The 17,477-nt window shown below is 47.3% G+C and overlaps 1 protein-coding gene across 1 annotated transcript in view; it reads left to right on the top strand.

The window, feature by feature from the left end:
• SHROOM3 (shroom family member 3) overlaps positions 1 to 17,477 on the top strand; it is a 228,812-nt gene that overhangs the window by 95,744 nt on the left and 115,591 nt on the right.

Genomic DNA, 17,477 nt, shown 5'->3' with positions numbered 1-17,477 from the left:
AAATTGTTCTGCTTTGGGATTGGGTTTTTAAAATGGGGTTTTAAAGGAGAAGGAGGAGGAGGGTGGATTTATACCCCACTTTTCTCTCCTGTAAGGAGACTCAAGGTGGCTTGCAAGCTCCTTTCCCCTCCTCTCCCCACAACAGACACTTTGTGAGGTAGGTGGGGCTGAGAGAGTTCAGAGAGAACTGTCACTAGCCCAAGGTCACCCAGCAGGAACGTAGGAGTGCGGAAACACATCTGGCCCACCAGATAAGTCTCTGCCACTCAGGTGGAGGAGTGGGGAATCAAACCCACTTCTCCAGATTAGAATCTACCTGCTCTTAACCACTACACCGCACTGTCAGGGAGCAAGAATGTTAGATCTGGACTGTATTTAGGGCTGCCAACTTCTGGATGGGGCCTAGAGATCTCTGGGAATTACAGCTGATCTCTAGATAAGCATAAGCATTTTATTGTCATTGTGCACCCACAACGAAATTTACAGCAGCATTCCTCGATGCACACAATTTCAGACTCATATCCCATCCTCACTTTCCCCTTCCTCCACCCATCCCTACACAGCCCCAAACACATCAACACGAAGCAGCGGAGTTCAGCATCGCCACAGCTCTAGAGTAGAAGCTGTCTCTAAGCCTCTTTGTCCTAGTTTTGATAGACCTGTATCGTCTGCCAGATGGTCACAGTTCAAAAAGAGAGTGTGCTGGATGAGACGGGTCTCTCAGAATATTTTGGGCTTTCTTTAGGCTTCGGGAATTATAGAGTTCTTCCAAGGAGGGGAGAGGGCAGCCGATAATCCTCTGTGCAGTAGTGATCACCCTTTGGTGTCATAGATGTCATAGATCAATTCCCAAGCAGGTAGGGTTGCCAGTCATGGGTTGAAAAAATACATGGCGATTTTGGGGGTGGTGCCTGGGGAAGGGGGGGGTTGACGAGAGGAGGGACCTCAACAGGGTACAGTGCTTATAGGGTCTGCCAACCACATTGGCCATTTTCTCCAGGTGAATTGCTCTCTGTTGCCTGAAGATCAGTGGTAACACAGGGCCTTTCCCCACTTCTCCTGCTGCTGCCGTCGCTGTGCGCTGCTCTGAGCGCACGGCATCCCTAGCTCTGCGCAGGGTCATCCAAAGGCGCCATTTTCGCCAGCACCACGGATGCCGCGCGCTGAGCGGGCGCAAGAGCGGCAGCATCGGGGCAGCTGCGCTGTTGCCGCCCCTGACGTGGGGCGTGCAGTGGGACCCCACGCTACTTGCGGAGAGTAGCGCGGGGCTTAAGGTAAGTGGGGAAAAGGCCCTAGATGTGCCTGCTGGGGCATATCTGCCTGGGGACATGGGGTAACCTATGTCCCCAGGCACAGCTAATCTGGTCACATGGGGCTGCAAAATCGGGCCCCCCCATGTGACCAGATGCCTTCCCCTCATCTGATTTGTGCCGTCTTCCTGCCGCCTGGTCTGAGTTGGGCCTCAACGGGGGTGAAGCTACGTAACCCACCGGGGGGCTCCACGATCCATGGGGGGGGCACCCAGAGGAGGTTTTGTCCCCGGGCACCGTTTTCTCCCCATACGCCTCTGTGTGTCAGCCCTACCTACAAGAAATGGCTGCTTCGGAGAGTAGTCTCCATCTAGGGCACATCCTCCCAAGGTCGCTTCCCTCCTCAAACTGTGTCTTCTTCAGGCTCTAACTGCTGCAGTGACTTTGGGCCAATTGCCTCTTCTCAACCTAACCCGTGGAAAATAACTGTCGACCTTGCAGAAAGGTGTGCTGATGAACTTCATCAAAGTTAGCATCGGAGGCGATTATGGAGAAGTGTTGGGAGCTCTTTCAGCCTCGCCTCTCTGAACAAATATTTTAAAAAAAAGGAAAACAAACTTTACAGAGAACATTTGCTTTTTCTGAGCCTCCCATGGAAGGGTTTGCCTTGGAAGGGTTTGCCTTAAAGATAGACCACACCATACATTGACATAATGGCTTTCCTGTTGGGCAGTCCCTTTCTTAATGTTAACTACCCCAACACTGTATTATGACATATCCCGTTAGCTTCCCACTCTAGGATCAAGGCATGTTTATATGTATACATCCATGCAGATTGCACGGGTGTCAAACTTGCGACCCTCCAGATGTTATGGACTACAGCTCCCATCATCCCCTGCCAGCATGATGCTGGCAGGGGATGATGGGAACTGTAGTCCATAACATCTGGAGGACTGCACGTTTATGGGTTGAATGTTGGACTGGGCTCAGTGACTGGGCATGCAAGGGAGGGGAAGGGGGCCCAGCATCTGGACATGGCCCACCTACCCTAGCAGAGGGAGGGGGAGGGGTGGCATGCAAGGGAAGGGGAGGGAGGGAGGGGAGGGAGCGATGGGTGGCATGCAAGGGAGGGGTCACTATGAAACTTTTGCGCCATCATTCTTTCTCAGCTTAACCTACTTTAAGGAATTGTTATGGGTAGGGTTGCCAGCTCTGACTTGGGAAATACCTGGAGATTTTTGGGGTGTGTGGGTGGAGAGAGAGGAGGGTAGAGTTTGGAGAGGGGAGGGACTTCCGTGGGGTATAATCCTATAGAGTTCACCTTCCAAAGTGGCCATTTTCTCCCAGTGAACTGATCTCTATCACTAGTAGGACAGTAGGGAATAGTAGGACAGCTCCAGCTATCACCTGGAGATTGGCAACCCTAGCCAAGAGGGCAGAACTGAGAAAATTATCGAGGCCTGGGCTATTTTGAAAAAGGGCAGGACAAAAGATGTGCTAGCCTCCCTGTCAGCAGCTGCTTGCTGATGAGCCGGGTCCTGCCAGAGAGCCAGCCTGCGGCCATGGCTCAACAGCAGGCGGCTCAGGTGGGTGCCGTGGCCGCAGCCGGCCTCCCTGTCAGCAGGGAGGCTGGGGAGTGCAGGAGTAAGCCTGCGGCTGCGGCGCCCACCGAAGCAGCATGGAGGGAGCCGCCCGGCGCCCCCCATGTGATCAAATGGTGTGCGCCCGGGGACATGGGATATCCCATGTCCCCATTAGCAGTACGCCACTGGCATAGATATATCGATACAAAAATTTAAAGGGCTTTCAAAACAAAGCCAGCAATCTTGCACTGACCAGGAGCAACCCAGAAGTGGGGGCAGGCAAGCTGTGCAGCTGGCACTCTTCATGTGTAAACAAAGAAACGTGAGGAGAACCCCCTCACAACCCCACAGCAGAGACCCCCCCAATAATGAACCATTCATATATTGCTAGAGTTTAGTTCAACAATGTCTGTGGCACAGCAGAAAGGTGAGATTCGAATCCAGTAGCGCTTTAAAGACCAACAAGGTATGGGTGTGCTGGATTACATTTGCCCCAGATACAGCAGATGTTACAGGCCTCGATGGACCAGAAATACTCGCCTCGGTATAAGTCTGCTTTGTACTTGGGTCACAGGATCTGCTTGCGGTTGTTCATAACATTTTACTCAGAGGGACAGCAGGTACTGGGGCAGCTGCCAAACGAGCCAGGCAGCTTCTGAGCAGCCATCCCAAGTTCCTTTCATGAATCATCACAAGACCTACTAGCTGCAACTTCCCAACGCTTGTGTTTTGATACCACTATCCTTAATCCTGGCAATTTGTTCTTTCTATCATTGGGTATGCAAATTCTGTTTTTCTTCTGACTCCTGGGTTGTTGTTTTTTGTGGGACACAGGAAAGAGGGGGAGGAAAGTGATTTCCCTGGAGGGACAGAAACTTCTGGATGAAGAACAGAAAATTATGGAATGAGGGTTTCCTACCCCCAGGGGCTAGAAGGGAGCTCAGCGGGATATAATGCTAGACCAGGGGTAGGGAACCTGCGGCTCTCCAGATGTTCAGGAACTACAATTCCCATCAGCCTCTGTCAGCATGGCCAATTGGCCATGCTGGTAGGGGCTGATGGGAATTGTAGTTCCTGAACATCTGGAGAGCCGCAGGTTCCCTACCCCTGTGCTAGACAGTCCACCCTGCAAAACAGACATTTCCTCTGGGGGAAACTGAGATCAATCCAGAGGTTTGGATCCAGCAGGTTCTCACAGGTTCCCGAGAGTAGGTTACTAATTATTTGTGTGTGCCGAGAGGGGGTTACTAATTGGTGATTTCGCCACGTGATTTTTGCCTTAGTTACGCCCCTCCTCTCAGCAGTAGCGCGCAGAACTTGAAGCAGTCTAGCAGGAGGTGCACCGGCGTGCGTGGCAGCCTGCGCCTGCGTGCGTTTCCCGCCCAAGGACCGGCGCAGTGGCTGCGTCCTTGCCACAGCCCCGCCCAGGAATGCCCCGCCCCAGGAGTGCCTGGCCACGCCCCCACCGTGCCCCGCCCAGCCCCATTGGCGCTACGCCACAGTTTGAATCCCACCACCATGAGAACCTGTTACTAAAATTTTTGGATCCCACCACTGGATCAATCATAATTCCAGAAGATCTCTGGGTTTCACCTGGAGGCTGGCAACAGTAGTAACTAAAGGACTGCTTTCCCCCCTATAAATACAAAATAAGTCTAGCGGCATCTTAAAGACTCCCGACATATATTTCAGCTTGGGCTTTTATGAATCAGGGCACGCTTCCTCAGACGCAATGGAAAGAAAGAAAATAATTTTCTTTCTGTTGCATCACAGAAACGGAGCTCTGATTCTTGAAAACCGATGCTGTAATAACTGCTATAAGTGTAAGTGTTTTGCTACAATAAACTAGCATGGCTATTTATGATTTAGTGATTAAGAGCAGGTAGATTCTAATCTGGAGAACTGGGTTTGATTCCCCAGTCCTGCACCTGAGTGGCAGAGGCTTATCTGGTGAACCAGATGTGTTTCCGCACTCCTACATTCCAGCTGGGTGGCCTCAGGCTAGTCACAGTTCTTCGCAACTCTCTCAGCCCCACCTACCCCACAAGGTGTCTGTTGTGGGGAGAGGAAGGGAAAGAAGCTTGTAAGCCACCTTGAGCCTCCTTACAGGAGAGAAAGGTGGGGTGTAAATCCACTCTTATTATTTATTTATGTCATATTTTTATCCTGCCCTAACCCTCCGGTCACATCCTGCCAGTCTGTTGAGATATCCTGAGGTCCTGTTTCAGGTGCCCTAGCTCTGGGGCTAAACTAGATGATATGTAATTTGCCTTTATTCCTCCGTCTTCAACATCGCAATGGTCCCAGCCAGAACCTGGTCTCACAGCACAGTTAAAAATAGTGCCCTGACAGGATCTCATTGCTTCAAAATGGCAGCATGACCCCAGAGATACCTGTACTGTCTGCTTGGGCCCTTTGGCAGGTAACTGTCAATACAGGGCCATTTTTGCATTGCAAACACCTCCCCCAGTGTATTAATTTACTCAGAGTCAACACAGGCCAGCTTTTTGTCTATTCTTCTCGGGCATTGGTAGCAAGCAACCAGTACAAACTTACTTATTTTCTTTATCTGTTGCTTGAGATGGCTGCTCAGCTCATATTCTTTATTGCTATCTTTAATGGGTATTTTGTCTTTTGTAAAAATTAACTGTCATAGAATCATAGAGCTGGAAGAGACAAGGGCCACCGAGTCCAACCCCCTGCCACGTAGGAATACACAATCAAAGCACTCCTGACAGATGGCCATCCAGCCTCTGTTTAAAACCCCCCAAAGAAGGAGACTCCGCCGCACTCCGAGGCAGCCTATTCCACTGTCGAACAGCCTTTACCATCAGGAAGTTCTTCCAAATGTTCAGGTGGAATCTCTTTTCCTGCACCTTGAATCGATTAGTCCTAGTCCTAGTCTCTGGAGCAGCAGAAAACAAGTTAGATCTATCTTCAACATGACATCCCTTCAAATATTTAAACCTGGCTATCATGTCACCCCTTACCCCTAAACATTCCTGCTCCTCATAGGGCTTGGGGCAACCTGTTCAAAGGTCAGCCTTGACGCAAAAGCTGGCTAAATTAAAACTAAAATAAGGGAGATCTATTACGCCTCTGTGGAAGGAAGGTGACTCGGTATAGCCTGATCTCATTAGAACTTGGAAACTAAGTAGTGTCAGACTTGGAAGGGAGACCACCTTGGCAGACTCTGCAGAGGAAGAAAATGGCAAACCACCTCTGCTTCTCACTTGACTTGAAAGCCCCTTGCTGGGATCACCATAGGCTGGCTTCAACTTGACGGCAGTTTGTGCACACACATCTCTGCACCATAAACTGCAAAATCCAAACTTCTGTAATACAGAATTTAGCACACAATAGGAGAGGAGAAAACAAAATGGGGTGTAATCAAGGTCATTATAGGGTGATTTATGGTTGAATGAATGGATACATTTGATTTTTTTTCATGATGCTTATACACAGCTCTGTTTGTGATGTTTAACATGGAATAAAACCCTGCTGGAGCACGCATAACCTATGTCCTTTGTTGGCTAAACACACACACAGGAAAATATATGATGGAGTTCTTTTATTGAAGGTTTGTTCGCAATAATGAAACACTTACATATAATGAAACAGATGTAGGCAAACAAATACTGCTAGTTCTGGCAGATGGTGGGTCCATTCAGAGATACAGATGGGACGCTGAAAATTACATTTAGCCAACTCCTCTGTCCTCCTGCAAAAGATGGCTTAGCGTAGGCAGCGTCTGAGCATGCTTGCTGAACAACATACCATAAAAATCAGCATACCATAAAAGCAAACAGGTCTGTGAACATCCTGTGGAAACACTTGCCAGTTCTGTTCTCGGTAGCTGAATCAGCACTCCCCAAGATTCAAAGGAGCCGTAGAAATGAGCTGCCATGCAGAGCTACTGTTCAGAAAGTCAGATTTTCCCTATGAGAGTGTGCAAACTCTAGTGTGCATGCTTAAAACAGATCTCCAACTTTGTGGTTATCGACTTGCGTAAATCCATCCATCTATCTATCTATCTATCTATCCATCTATCTATCTATCTATCTATCTATCTATCTATCTATCTATCTATCTATCTATCTATCTATCTATCTATCTATCTATCTATCTATCTATCTATCTATCTATCTATCTATCTATCTATCTATCAAACAAATAGTATATTGCCTATATTTTCATAATTTATTCTAGTTTCTTCTGCTTTTTCTACTCATGATGCTGAATGTGACGCACTTGTACCTTCTCTGCCAAGTGTTTTTAGAAGGACCCAGAGAAGCCAATTCTGGGATTGGAAATTCCTGGCAATTTGGGGGTGGAGCCAAGGATACACAGGATTTGGGGATGGAAGGGACCTCAGGGAGCCTACCTTCAGTGTGGTATAATGCCCTAGAGTCAGTTATGGGATTCAGCCGGTTCGCACCGCTTCGGCAGAACCGGTTGTTAAAATGGTGCTTGTAAACAACCAGTTGTTAAATTATTTGAATCCCACCACTGCATAGAGTCCTTTATCTGAGTCAGCCATTTTTCTCTAGGGGAACGGATCTCTGTAATCTGCAGATCGGTTGTGATCAGTTGCAGGAAATCTCCAGGTCTCATCTGGGGGTTGTCAAGCCTAATTAGTTACTGAGCTTTCATGGTTCCAGAAGCTAATTATGCCTCAACGTTTTTAACATCTAGATTAGGTGTTCGCCGCCCGCCTTGAAGCTATTTGGGTGGAAAGGCAGCCTAGAAATATTTTACGTAAAGAAAACTCTGCACCTTTGAAACCAGGTGGTATTCGGGGTGTGACTTTCGCAAATCCTCACGATCAAGGTGGAAAGCATCTGAGCGGAGATTAGCAGCCTTCTAAAGGAAAGGAGTGATGGCTGAAGATATATTAAACCCAACTGTTTACTAATCCTTTGGGAATCCTTTGCCATGTAGAGAGACATTATTGCTTTAATAAGTGGAAGAGAAAGATGAAAAAGATCTCAGTGACAAGATATTTCTAGGGAATTAATGCCCCTTAACTTGGCCCGTTTGGGGCTGCTTTGATCACATCTACACATTCCAATCAATATTGAAGGTATAATGCCCATCTAAGCTCTTACCTTGGGCATATTGCCGAGCTCAAGAAGAATGTAAAGTATGCACGATGTAAGAAAACTTCTTCCAGTATGGCACTTAGCAGGCCCCCAAAGTCCAAGTCCTATAAACCTGAAGTAATTTGGTCAACCCCAGATAATGGCAATAAAGAACCCTGGATAAAGGCAATAGAGAAATTATTGTTGGCCCTGACCACTGAGAATGGAGCGAGAAGTAAGATTTTTGTTTTTTTTAATTGTAGGGGTGGTGTACATTATATAGGAAAAGTGTTTACATATATGGCAAAAAAAAATCCTGTACCCAATTCGTTTATTTTATCTATCACAAAATGCATGGCTTTATCTTTCTCACTGCTTCCCTCATGAAGAAAAGGGGAAAGAATACTTCCAAACTGTGGGAGACTGAGACAGTCCATTCTTTACATGTTCCGGCAGTGGCGTAGTGGTTAAGAGCAGGTGTACTCTAATCTGGAGGAACCGGGTTTGATTCCCCGCTCTGCCGCCTGAGCTGTGGAGGCTTATCTGGGGAATTCAGATTAGCCTGTGCACTCCCACACATGCCAGCTGGGTGACCTTGGGCTAGTCACAGTTTTTCGGAGCTCTCTCAGCCCCACCCACCTCACAGGGTGTTTGTTGTGAGAGGGGAAGGGCAAGGAGATTGTCAGCCCCTTTGAGTCTCCTGCAGGAGAGAAAGGGGGGATATAAATCCAAACTCCTCCTCCTCCTCCTCCTCCTCTTCTTCTTCTTCTTCTTCTTCTTCCTCCTCCTCCTCCTCCTCCTCCTCCTCTGGTATAGGGTTGCCAACCCCCAGGGGGACCTAGAGATCTAGTTATGATAACCACATAGGGTTACTAGTCCATAAGTAGCAACCCTGGACTTCCAAGTACTAACCAGTACCAACCCTGCTTAGCTTCCAAGATCTGATGCCATGTCTGGGCCACCATTTCAGAGAAGGTTAAGGAAGAAAAACTGGGAAATCACTACTACGGTAGATCTCCCATGAAAAGAAGCAGCCAGCGCTTGCAGTGATTTATCTAATAATGTGATTCTTATTCACTTTTCCTGTGATGCCATGATAAAAACCGGCCATTCAAAAATAATCCTCTTTATTGCATAATACAATGAGTGGAGGCAAAAAGCTCTGCTATAAAGAGGTCACAGCGTCGAAAGCAAATTATATTCTTGTTTTATCGCCACGTGAAACAGTGGGCATTCCTCTGATGCTCTCCGGTTACAAAACCATTGTTTGAGCAACACGCTTGCCCCTCGCTTCGCCCAGTTTTTATATGGCAATAAATTTCAATCTCCATTGCCTCTGGTTTGATTACTCTGTGCCATGATCCTGCTGCCCCATCTATGGGAAGCACATCCTGCACAGGATGTGGACAATGTTTCCCATAGTGGAGAGATGCAAATATATATGTGTGTGTGTGTGTGTGTGTATGTATATGTATATGTATATATATGTGTATGTGTATGTATATGTATATGTATATGTGTATGTATATGTGTGTATGTGTGTGTGTGTGTGTGTACACACACACACACACACACACACACACACACACACACACACATATTGGACATGGCAAGAGTGCGGAGGAGCAGGAAACACAAGGACATTTTTGGGTGCTGTGTGGTTTCCAGGCTGTATGGCCGTGTTCTACTGTGTTTCTCCCAAAATAAGACAGTGTCTTATATTAATTTTTGCTCCCAAAGATGCATTATGTCTTATTTCCAGGGGATGTCTTATTTTTCCGCTCCACAGCTGCATGCTCTGGTGTTCTGTTCGACAGGCATGCTTCCAAACAAAAACTTTGCTACGTCTTACTTTCGGGGGATGTTTTATATTTAGCACTTCAGCAAAACCTCTACTACGTCTTATTCTCAGGGGATGTCTTATTTTCGGAGAAACAGGGTAGCAGCATTCTCTCCTGACGTTTCGCCTGCATCTGTGGCTGGCATCTTCAGAGGATCCTCTGCAGATGCAGGCGAAACGTCAGGAGAGAATGCAGCTAGAACACAGCCATACAGCCCGGAAACCACACAGCACCCCATTGATTCCGGCTGTGAAAGCCTTCGACAATACAAGTAAATTCTGTTTCCTGTTGTCTTTGCACGCATGCATTGCTTGCAAAGCTGTTCCTAGTGCACCTGGAGTCATGCCAACATGGAAGGGAGCTCCAGCGATATGTCTGGGAAATAGTTGTTGTGATTAGTGCGACACCATCGAAGTCCAAGGTAAATGAGGACCAACAGTGCAATCCTATGCAGAGTTACTGTGGTCTAAGCCCACTGAAATGAATGGACTTGGATTGGAGTAACTCTCTTTAGGACTGCACTGAAAGGCATTCAGGCAAAAGCTTTACCAAGGAAGGAGGTTTTCAGGAGAGATTTAGCAAATGGCAATATATAGGGGTTGTGGGAAGGATACTTCCCATCCAACTGCTAACCAGAGCCAACCTTGTTAGCTTCCAAGAGCTGATAACATTGGAATAGCCTGGCCTTTTTCCAGCTCAGGATATAGCCAGGTATACACATTGTATAATTTGGGGAGGGGAGTAGTTGGGAAACCAAACAGGGCCTGATTGATATTGAAACAGGGCCTGGTTGATATTGATATTGAGCCAAGATTTGCCATGTTTCCCCGAAAATAAGACAGTGTCTTATATTAATTTTTGCTCCCAAAGATGTACTATGCCTTATTTTCAGGGGATGTCTTATTTTTCCGCTCCACAGTTGCATGCTCTGGTGTTCTGTTTGTTGGGCATTCTTCCAAACAAAAACGTTGCTACGTCTTACTTTCAGGAGATGTTTTTTATTTAGCACTTCAGCAAAACCTCTACTACGTCTTATTTTTGGGAAAACAGGGTAGTTGTGGGGGAAATGAATTAAAATACCAATTTGTGGCATCTGCTTTGGAATACAAGGCAGACTTTGGTAGCCACAGTGGTTTGTAGGGAAGAGCGCAGCTGTGGTTTCAAGAGCAGCAGGCGTGGGGATGCCTGTCTATGGTGCATAAAGTCGAACAAGTTTGGCAGACTGGCATCAACAATGTAATTAAAGCCCTTCCCTTCTCTTTGGCTTTAAGGACTGTGATTCCTTTGGAGGCTCTAATTATAGATGCCCCATGAGAAATGGTTTTTAGAGTCAATGGGCAAGGTTGTGCTTCACATGCTGGGATCCTCACCATTTCTTTGATGGTGGCATAGATAAGCCAGTGATAGCCAAGGAAGACAATTAATTATCAGAAGAACTGGGGGAAGGAACAATAGAAAGTAGTTCACTCAACCACGTGGCCAAAGGAAGGTGTCCAGAGAAGGTAGGGTTGCCAGCCCTGGGTTGGGAAATTGGAGGGTGGGAGCCTGGTGAGGGGAAGGGTTTGGGCAGGGAGGGAGCTGGGGATAATCATAATATCATAGGGTCTGTGGTTTCAAGAGCACAGTGGCGTAGTGGCAGCAGTGAGCAGCAGTGAGCAGCGAGCAGCAGTGAGCAGCAGTGAACAGTGAGCAGCAGCAGTGAGCAGTGAGCAGCAGTGAGCAGCAGTGGCGTAGCAGGGAGCAGCAGTGGCGTAGTGGCTAAGAGCAGGTGCATTCTGATCGGGAGGAACCGGGTTTGATTCCCAGCTCTGCCGCTTGAGTTGTGGAGGCTTATCTGGGGAGTTCAGGTTAGCCTGTGCACTCCCACACACTCCAGCTGAGTGACCTTGGGCTAGTCACAGCTTCTTGGAGCTCTCTCAGCCCCACCTACCTCACAGGGTGTTTGTTGTCTACTAAACTATAAATATTTGTTAATGGAAAATGCATATTTAGCATGTGTTTTACTAAAGATGACAAACAATATTAACTGGTTCTGGTGGGTTTTCCGGGCTGTGTGGCTGTAGCCGTGACACAAGATCCACCAGACCATGGCCACACAGCCCGGAAAACCCACCAGAACCAGTTGAATCCGGCCGTGGAAGCCTTCGACAAAACAATATTAATGTTAATTTTTATTATGAGTGGATGTTGTCATTCACCTCTGATTTAGTATCACAGTCACCTCTGCAACCACATGTGCAGGTATCTGTACATATCTCACGCACCGCTTTGCCCAAGGGCTTATAATGCTGTTAAGACAGCCCGGCTGATTTCTGTTTTCTGGAGATCAAGTGGGAGATACTAGGAGATGTCCAGGCCTTACCTGGACGTTGGTAACCTTATGAGAATGTGATGGACATTCTGCAATATTTGTGGGCTGGAAAGAAAACATTCCTTCGTTGTTACAGAACAAGCTCCTTTGGAGGGCCAACCTTCTTGATTGTCTTTCGGAAAGGCTGTGAAAACATTTCTAGTTCAAAATATTTCTAGTTCAAAATCTATCTCACTTCCTGTTGCCAACCACTACCGTGTTTCCCCGAAAATAAGACAGTGTCTTATATTAATTTTTGCTCCCAAAGATGTGCTATGTCTTATTTTCGGGGTGTGTGTTATTTTTTTCTGTGTTGTGTTCGACGGGCATGCTTCCAAACAAAAACTTTGCTACGTCTTACTTTCAAGGGATGCCTTATATTTCGCACTTCAGCAAAACCTCTACTACGTCTTATTTTCAGAGACCCTGGTGAAAGTGAACTTTATGGCATTACATTCTGCTGAAGTCCTTCCCCTCCTCAAATCCTGCTGACCTCAGGGTCCGCCCCCAAAATCTCCAGGTATTTCCTAACCAGGAGTTGGCAACCCTTGTCTCACCCCGTTTCGAAGCCACCTGTGCTTGTGGGTCATTGTTGCCTCCTCTGGCACCGAATCCTACATCTTAATGACTCATTGAATAAAGCAACGTTTCCTGTTGCCTGTCCCGAGCCATTTTCCCAACCATTTCATTTGGATGCCTCCAAGTTGTAGCGTTATGGGAGAGGGAGAAAAACTCACTTTCTCCATCTTTCTCCATCTCTCCATTTTGGGGGCGAAAAATCCCGCTCCTGTTGTCTCAGGTGGTGCTCAGCTGAAAGAGAATCTGTGAAGGAGTATTCCTCAAAAGAGCAACCTCGTTAAATAAATAGGCCATGGACCGCAGCCCAAAGACATCAAGGTGGGAAAACGGAGAAGGCTGTCATCGCAGAACTAGATAAATGTGCCGATTTCCCAGTGATGAAAACCCAGGACTTCCCACTGCGGCCATACGGATACCCAATCACCGCAGACTTCATTAAGTACTTCCCTGCCCTCGAATCATTGTAATTGTTTTCTTGGCCTCCGTCTCTGCCCAAGCTGCCTGGAGCAATGCTGAGACGGCAGGTAGGGAGCAACCTGGCTAGTCAGAACTGCTCCAGCATCACTTGGCAAAAGGCAGTTCAGGGCTCAGCCTGGATTCTTTCTCCTTTTTTGAGCCAGAACGTCTTCCTAACCAGACCCATAAGCGACAGCGCTGATGTTAGCACCACGTAGGACTGCGATTTGGAGACCTGGTAAATCCCACCATGCCTTCCAGACTGCCCTGCTTCCTGTCTTTTCTGGCCTGCTGGAAGGCAAAGCCGAGGTCAGTAAGCTAACTCAGAGATGGCCGTTAGGGTTGCCAGCTCCAGGTGGGGAGATTTCTGGAGATTTGGGTGGGGAGCCTTGGGGAGGTGGAGTTTCGGCTGTTTCCGCACGGCAGAATCACACCTGGTTACAACCAGTTTCTTACAATCCAGGTCTGTGTTCTGCTGGTTTCTCCCTTCGCATGGCTGCCTGTTTTGTGAAGGAATCCAGTGAAGACCTGGAGGAAATACTCCAATTTCTTTCACACGAGGCCAGGACGTCTGTATTTACATTGCAAGCCAATCTGATCATGCCTGGTGTCTGGCGTTCTGATTGGCTGTTGTTTTTGAGTGGCAGCTTGAATGAACCTCAGGCGGGGAGATCAGGGGGGCGGGCAGAGGGGCGGGGAAATCAGGGGCGGACAACTGGGCGGGAAAAATAAACTGGCTCTGCTCCTGTGGTGTTCGCATGGTAGCGGGCTCACTCCAGGATTTTGGAAAAGAATCTCCAATTTGGTGGTTTTTGAATACCCCGGGAGGAGGGAAATATCGCTGGGCAAACCCGCTTTATGACCGGGAACTGTGCAAAATTCTTGTACGGAATGGGGTATTTCTCTTGCTCAACCCTGGATCATAAAGAAACTGCCTTAGAGAGGAAAGGGATCACAGCAGGGTCTGATACTGTACAGTCCACCCTCTCGAGCAGACATTCTCTCCAGGGAAAATGACCTCTGGAGACCAGGAAATCTCCAGGCCCCATCTGGAAGTTGACGACTGTAGCTGGCTGTGTAAATGTGTGTTTTTGGCCACACACTGATTTGGGAGTAATAGATAGGGCTTCTTTCCCATAACTGAAAGTACTGGAATTCTGTTTTGAGGGTACCTGCTATAGAATTGAGTTCTATGGAAGTGTATAGATACATACACAAACACACCAGATAATTCCTGGAGGAAGTGTTGGTCATGAAGACGAGGAATGAATGAATGAATGAATGAATAAAATGCTTCCTATGGAATCGCCCTTCTGTAGGACATTCACTCAGACTGTAACAGAGAAATTGACGGCAGAGGACAGTATATTAAGTTTACTAGTGGAAATCCTTCCTGTGCCTGAACCTCATCAGTTGGGGGCCAACTCTGGGCTGGGAAATTCCTAGAGATTAGGGGTGGAGCCTAGGGAGGGCAGGGACCTCAGTGCCACAGACTCCGCCTTCCAAAGCAGCCATTTTCTCAAGGGCAGCTGATCTCTGTAGTCTGGAGATCAGTTGTGATTCCTTGAGATCGGAGGAAGGAAAGAGTCGCGGTGGATACAAGAATGAGTGAAGGGCAGAGCAAAAATCCGCAAACTCAAAGCAGGATCGGGAGCTGAATTAGTGTGCTACATTGACACAAACAGTGCACAATAATACATCAACAACATTCCATAGACATATTGCAGAATACAATAGTATTTCAAGCCCTTCACTCATTCCTTGAGATCTCCAAGCCCCACCTGGAAGTTGGCAACCCTAGCCATCAGCAAGGTCCTTTCCTTCAACTTCTGTGTCCGTGAGACATTGCAAATATGCCAGACAATGTTATATATACAAGCTTCCTTATTTACTTTACTTATTTGTTAATTAGATTATTTTTATTTGAATGCACAATCTGCTTTGTACTCGGGGCCAGCCGCTGAATATGAAAACTGAACACCAGAATAACAATGATAAAATATCAGCAATTAAAACAGGAGGTTTAAAATGTCCTCGTACATAAAGGCAATAGGAATTCCTCCCAAATCTTAATTGCTCATCTGCAAACTTGTTAAACCAGGGTGTGGGGATTTGAGTGGATTGAGGGCTTGATTTCAAACACAATTTGTATGGGATGGGATCCAAAGGTTTTCAGTGAGTAAGATTTAATTGCCTCACAGAAATTTCTGGAGATTTGGGGATGGACCCCGAGCAGAGTCAGGTTTCGGTGGGGAGGGACATAATGCCTTGCCTTACGAGACCCACCATGGTATAGTGGTAAAGAGCGGGTTGATTCTAATTTGGAGAACTGGGTTTGATTCCCCACTCCTCCACCTGAGTGGTGGAGGCTTGTCTGGTGAACCAGATGTGTTTCCACACTCCTGCATTCCTGCTGGGTGACCTTGGGCTAGTCACAGTTCTTCGAAGCTCTCTCAGCCCCACCTACCTCACAAGGCGTCTTTTGGTGGAGAGGAAGGGAAAGGAGCTTGTAAGCCACCTTGAGTCTCCTTACAGGAGAGGAAGGTGGGGTATAAATCCAAACTCCTCTTCTTCTTACCCTCCAAAGCAGCCATTTTCTCCAGGAGAACTGATCTTCAGTCTGGAGATTAGTTAAAATTCTTGATGATCTCCAGGCCCCATCTGGAGGTTGGCAACCATAGATTCACAAGAAGCGAGTTAGAATCATCTGTGTCCTGACAGGCCCACCTAGGCTCATTCCGCACATGCAGAATAATGCACTTTCAAACTGCTTTCAGTGCTCTTTGAAGCTGTGCGGAATGGCAAAATCCACTTGCAAACAGTTGTGAAAGTGGTTTGAAAAAGCATTATTTTGCGTGTGCGGAAGTGGCCCTAATAACCTATTGGCAATAAGCTAAAGGAAAACGCAAAGGAAAGGGGAAGCAAAAGAGAACAGTGGGAAAAGACATCGCTCCAGTGGGGAGTGATCATTGAGGTGTGTTTTGTTCATTTAGGGGTGTTGTTTTCACTGCCCTACTCTGGGCCATGGGTACGAATCCGTGAAACTTGATATACTATGAGGGCAAGGGATGGAAATCAGGAAGCAATGAATGTCAGGAACTCATCTAGCAAAACCTGCATCCGCTGGGCTAGAAAGGGCTGACAGGAGGAGGAGGAGGAAGCAAGAACTTGTCCAAGAGGGCAGCATCAACTTCCTTTAATACATTACGCATAAATCATTCTTTGGTTCAGAGGTGACCCATTAGCCTCCTGAAAGAAAGGCACCTCTAATTGAAGTGGGTTTTTTTTGTGGCTGGGTTAATTCCACAAGGTGAAGATTTCCGTTTTTAAAAATGTCAATTGTGGAGCATTAGGACATGAATAAATAACCCCCCCGCCCACCCACTGAAGACTTACAAGCCTCACAATCCATGCTGTTCCCTTTGAATTGCTTTTAATCAGTCCTAGTTTCTGTGGGGGCAAGTTGCCAAAGAGGACTGCACAGTCTCCTTAGTAACCAATTAGTTTATTTATTTGGAAGTATTTATATGCTGCTTTTCTCAACATTGCATAGTACAGAAAAATGACAAAACTCAAGAACAACAAATCTTTAACCAAAGAAGGAATACATATGTAAACATGTCCTTGAGAGAGATATCTTAATTTCCCTTGTATCTCCTCCCACACTATTTCCTCAGGAGCCCCCATAACCAGTGGTGGGATCCAAAAAAATTAGTAACAGGTTCCCATGGTGGTGGGATTCAAACTGTGGCGTAGCGCCAATGGGGTGTGGCGTGGCACGACAGGGGCATGGCCGGGCATTCCAGGGGCGGGGCATTCCTGGGCGGGGCTGTGGCAAGGACGCAGCAACTGTGCCAGCCCTTGGGCGGGAAACAAATGCACGCAGGCGCAGGCTGCCACGCTCGCTGGTGCACCTCCTGCTAGACTGCTTCAAGTTCTGCGCGCTATTGCTGAGAGGAGGGGCGTAACTAAGGCAAAAATCACGTGGCAAAATCACCAATTAGTAACCCCCTCTCGGCACACACAAATAATTAGTAACCTACTCTCGGGAACCTGTGAGAACCTGCTGGATCCCACCTCTGCCCATAACCTCATTCCCTATTTCATTCCCTCCTTCCCACCCACCAGCCAATATATCTTTATCGGGGGCTGCCAGCGCAGCGCTGTCACCTGGCTTTGGATGGCAGGGACAGTAAAAATCAGCCTAATGCCAGTGCTATAACCCAGAAGCAAAGTCAACTGTGTTGCTGTGACCCTCTAGGATCTCTCCAAAGCTCGATGGTAAAACTGTACCTTCTACTGCCATAGAGTTTTGGAGGGATCTAGAGCATTGTGCT

Source organism: Sphaerodactylus townsendi, linkage group LG10 (genome assembly GCF_021028975.2).
Source record: "Sphaerodactylus townsendi isolate TG3544 linkage group LG10, MPM_Stown_v2.3, whole genome shotgun sequence".
NCBI lineage: Eukaryota > Metazoa > Chordata > Lepidosauria > Squamata > Sphaerodactylidae > Sphaerodactylus > Sphaerodactylus townsendi.
The sequence above is the reverse complement of the archived record's forward strand: the minus strand, read 5'-3'. Positions and strand labels throughout refer to the sequence as shown.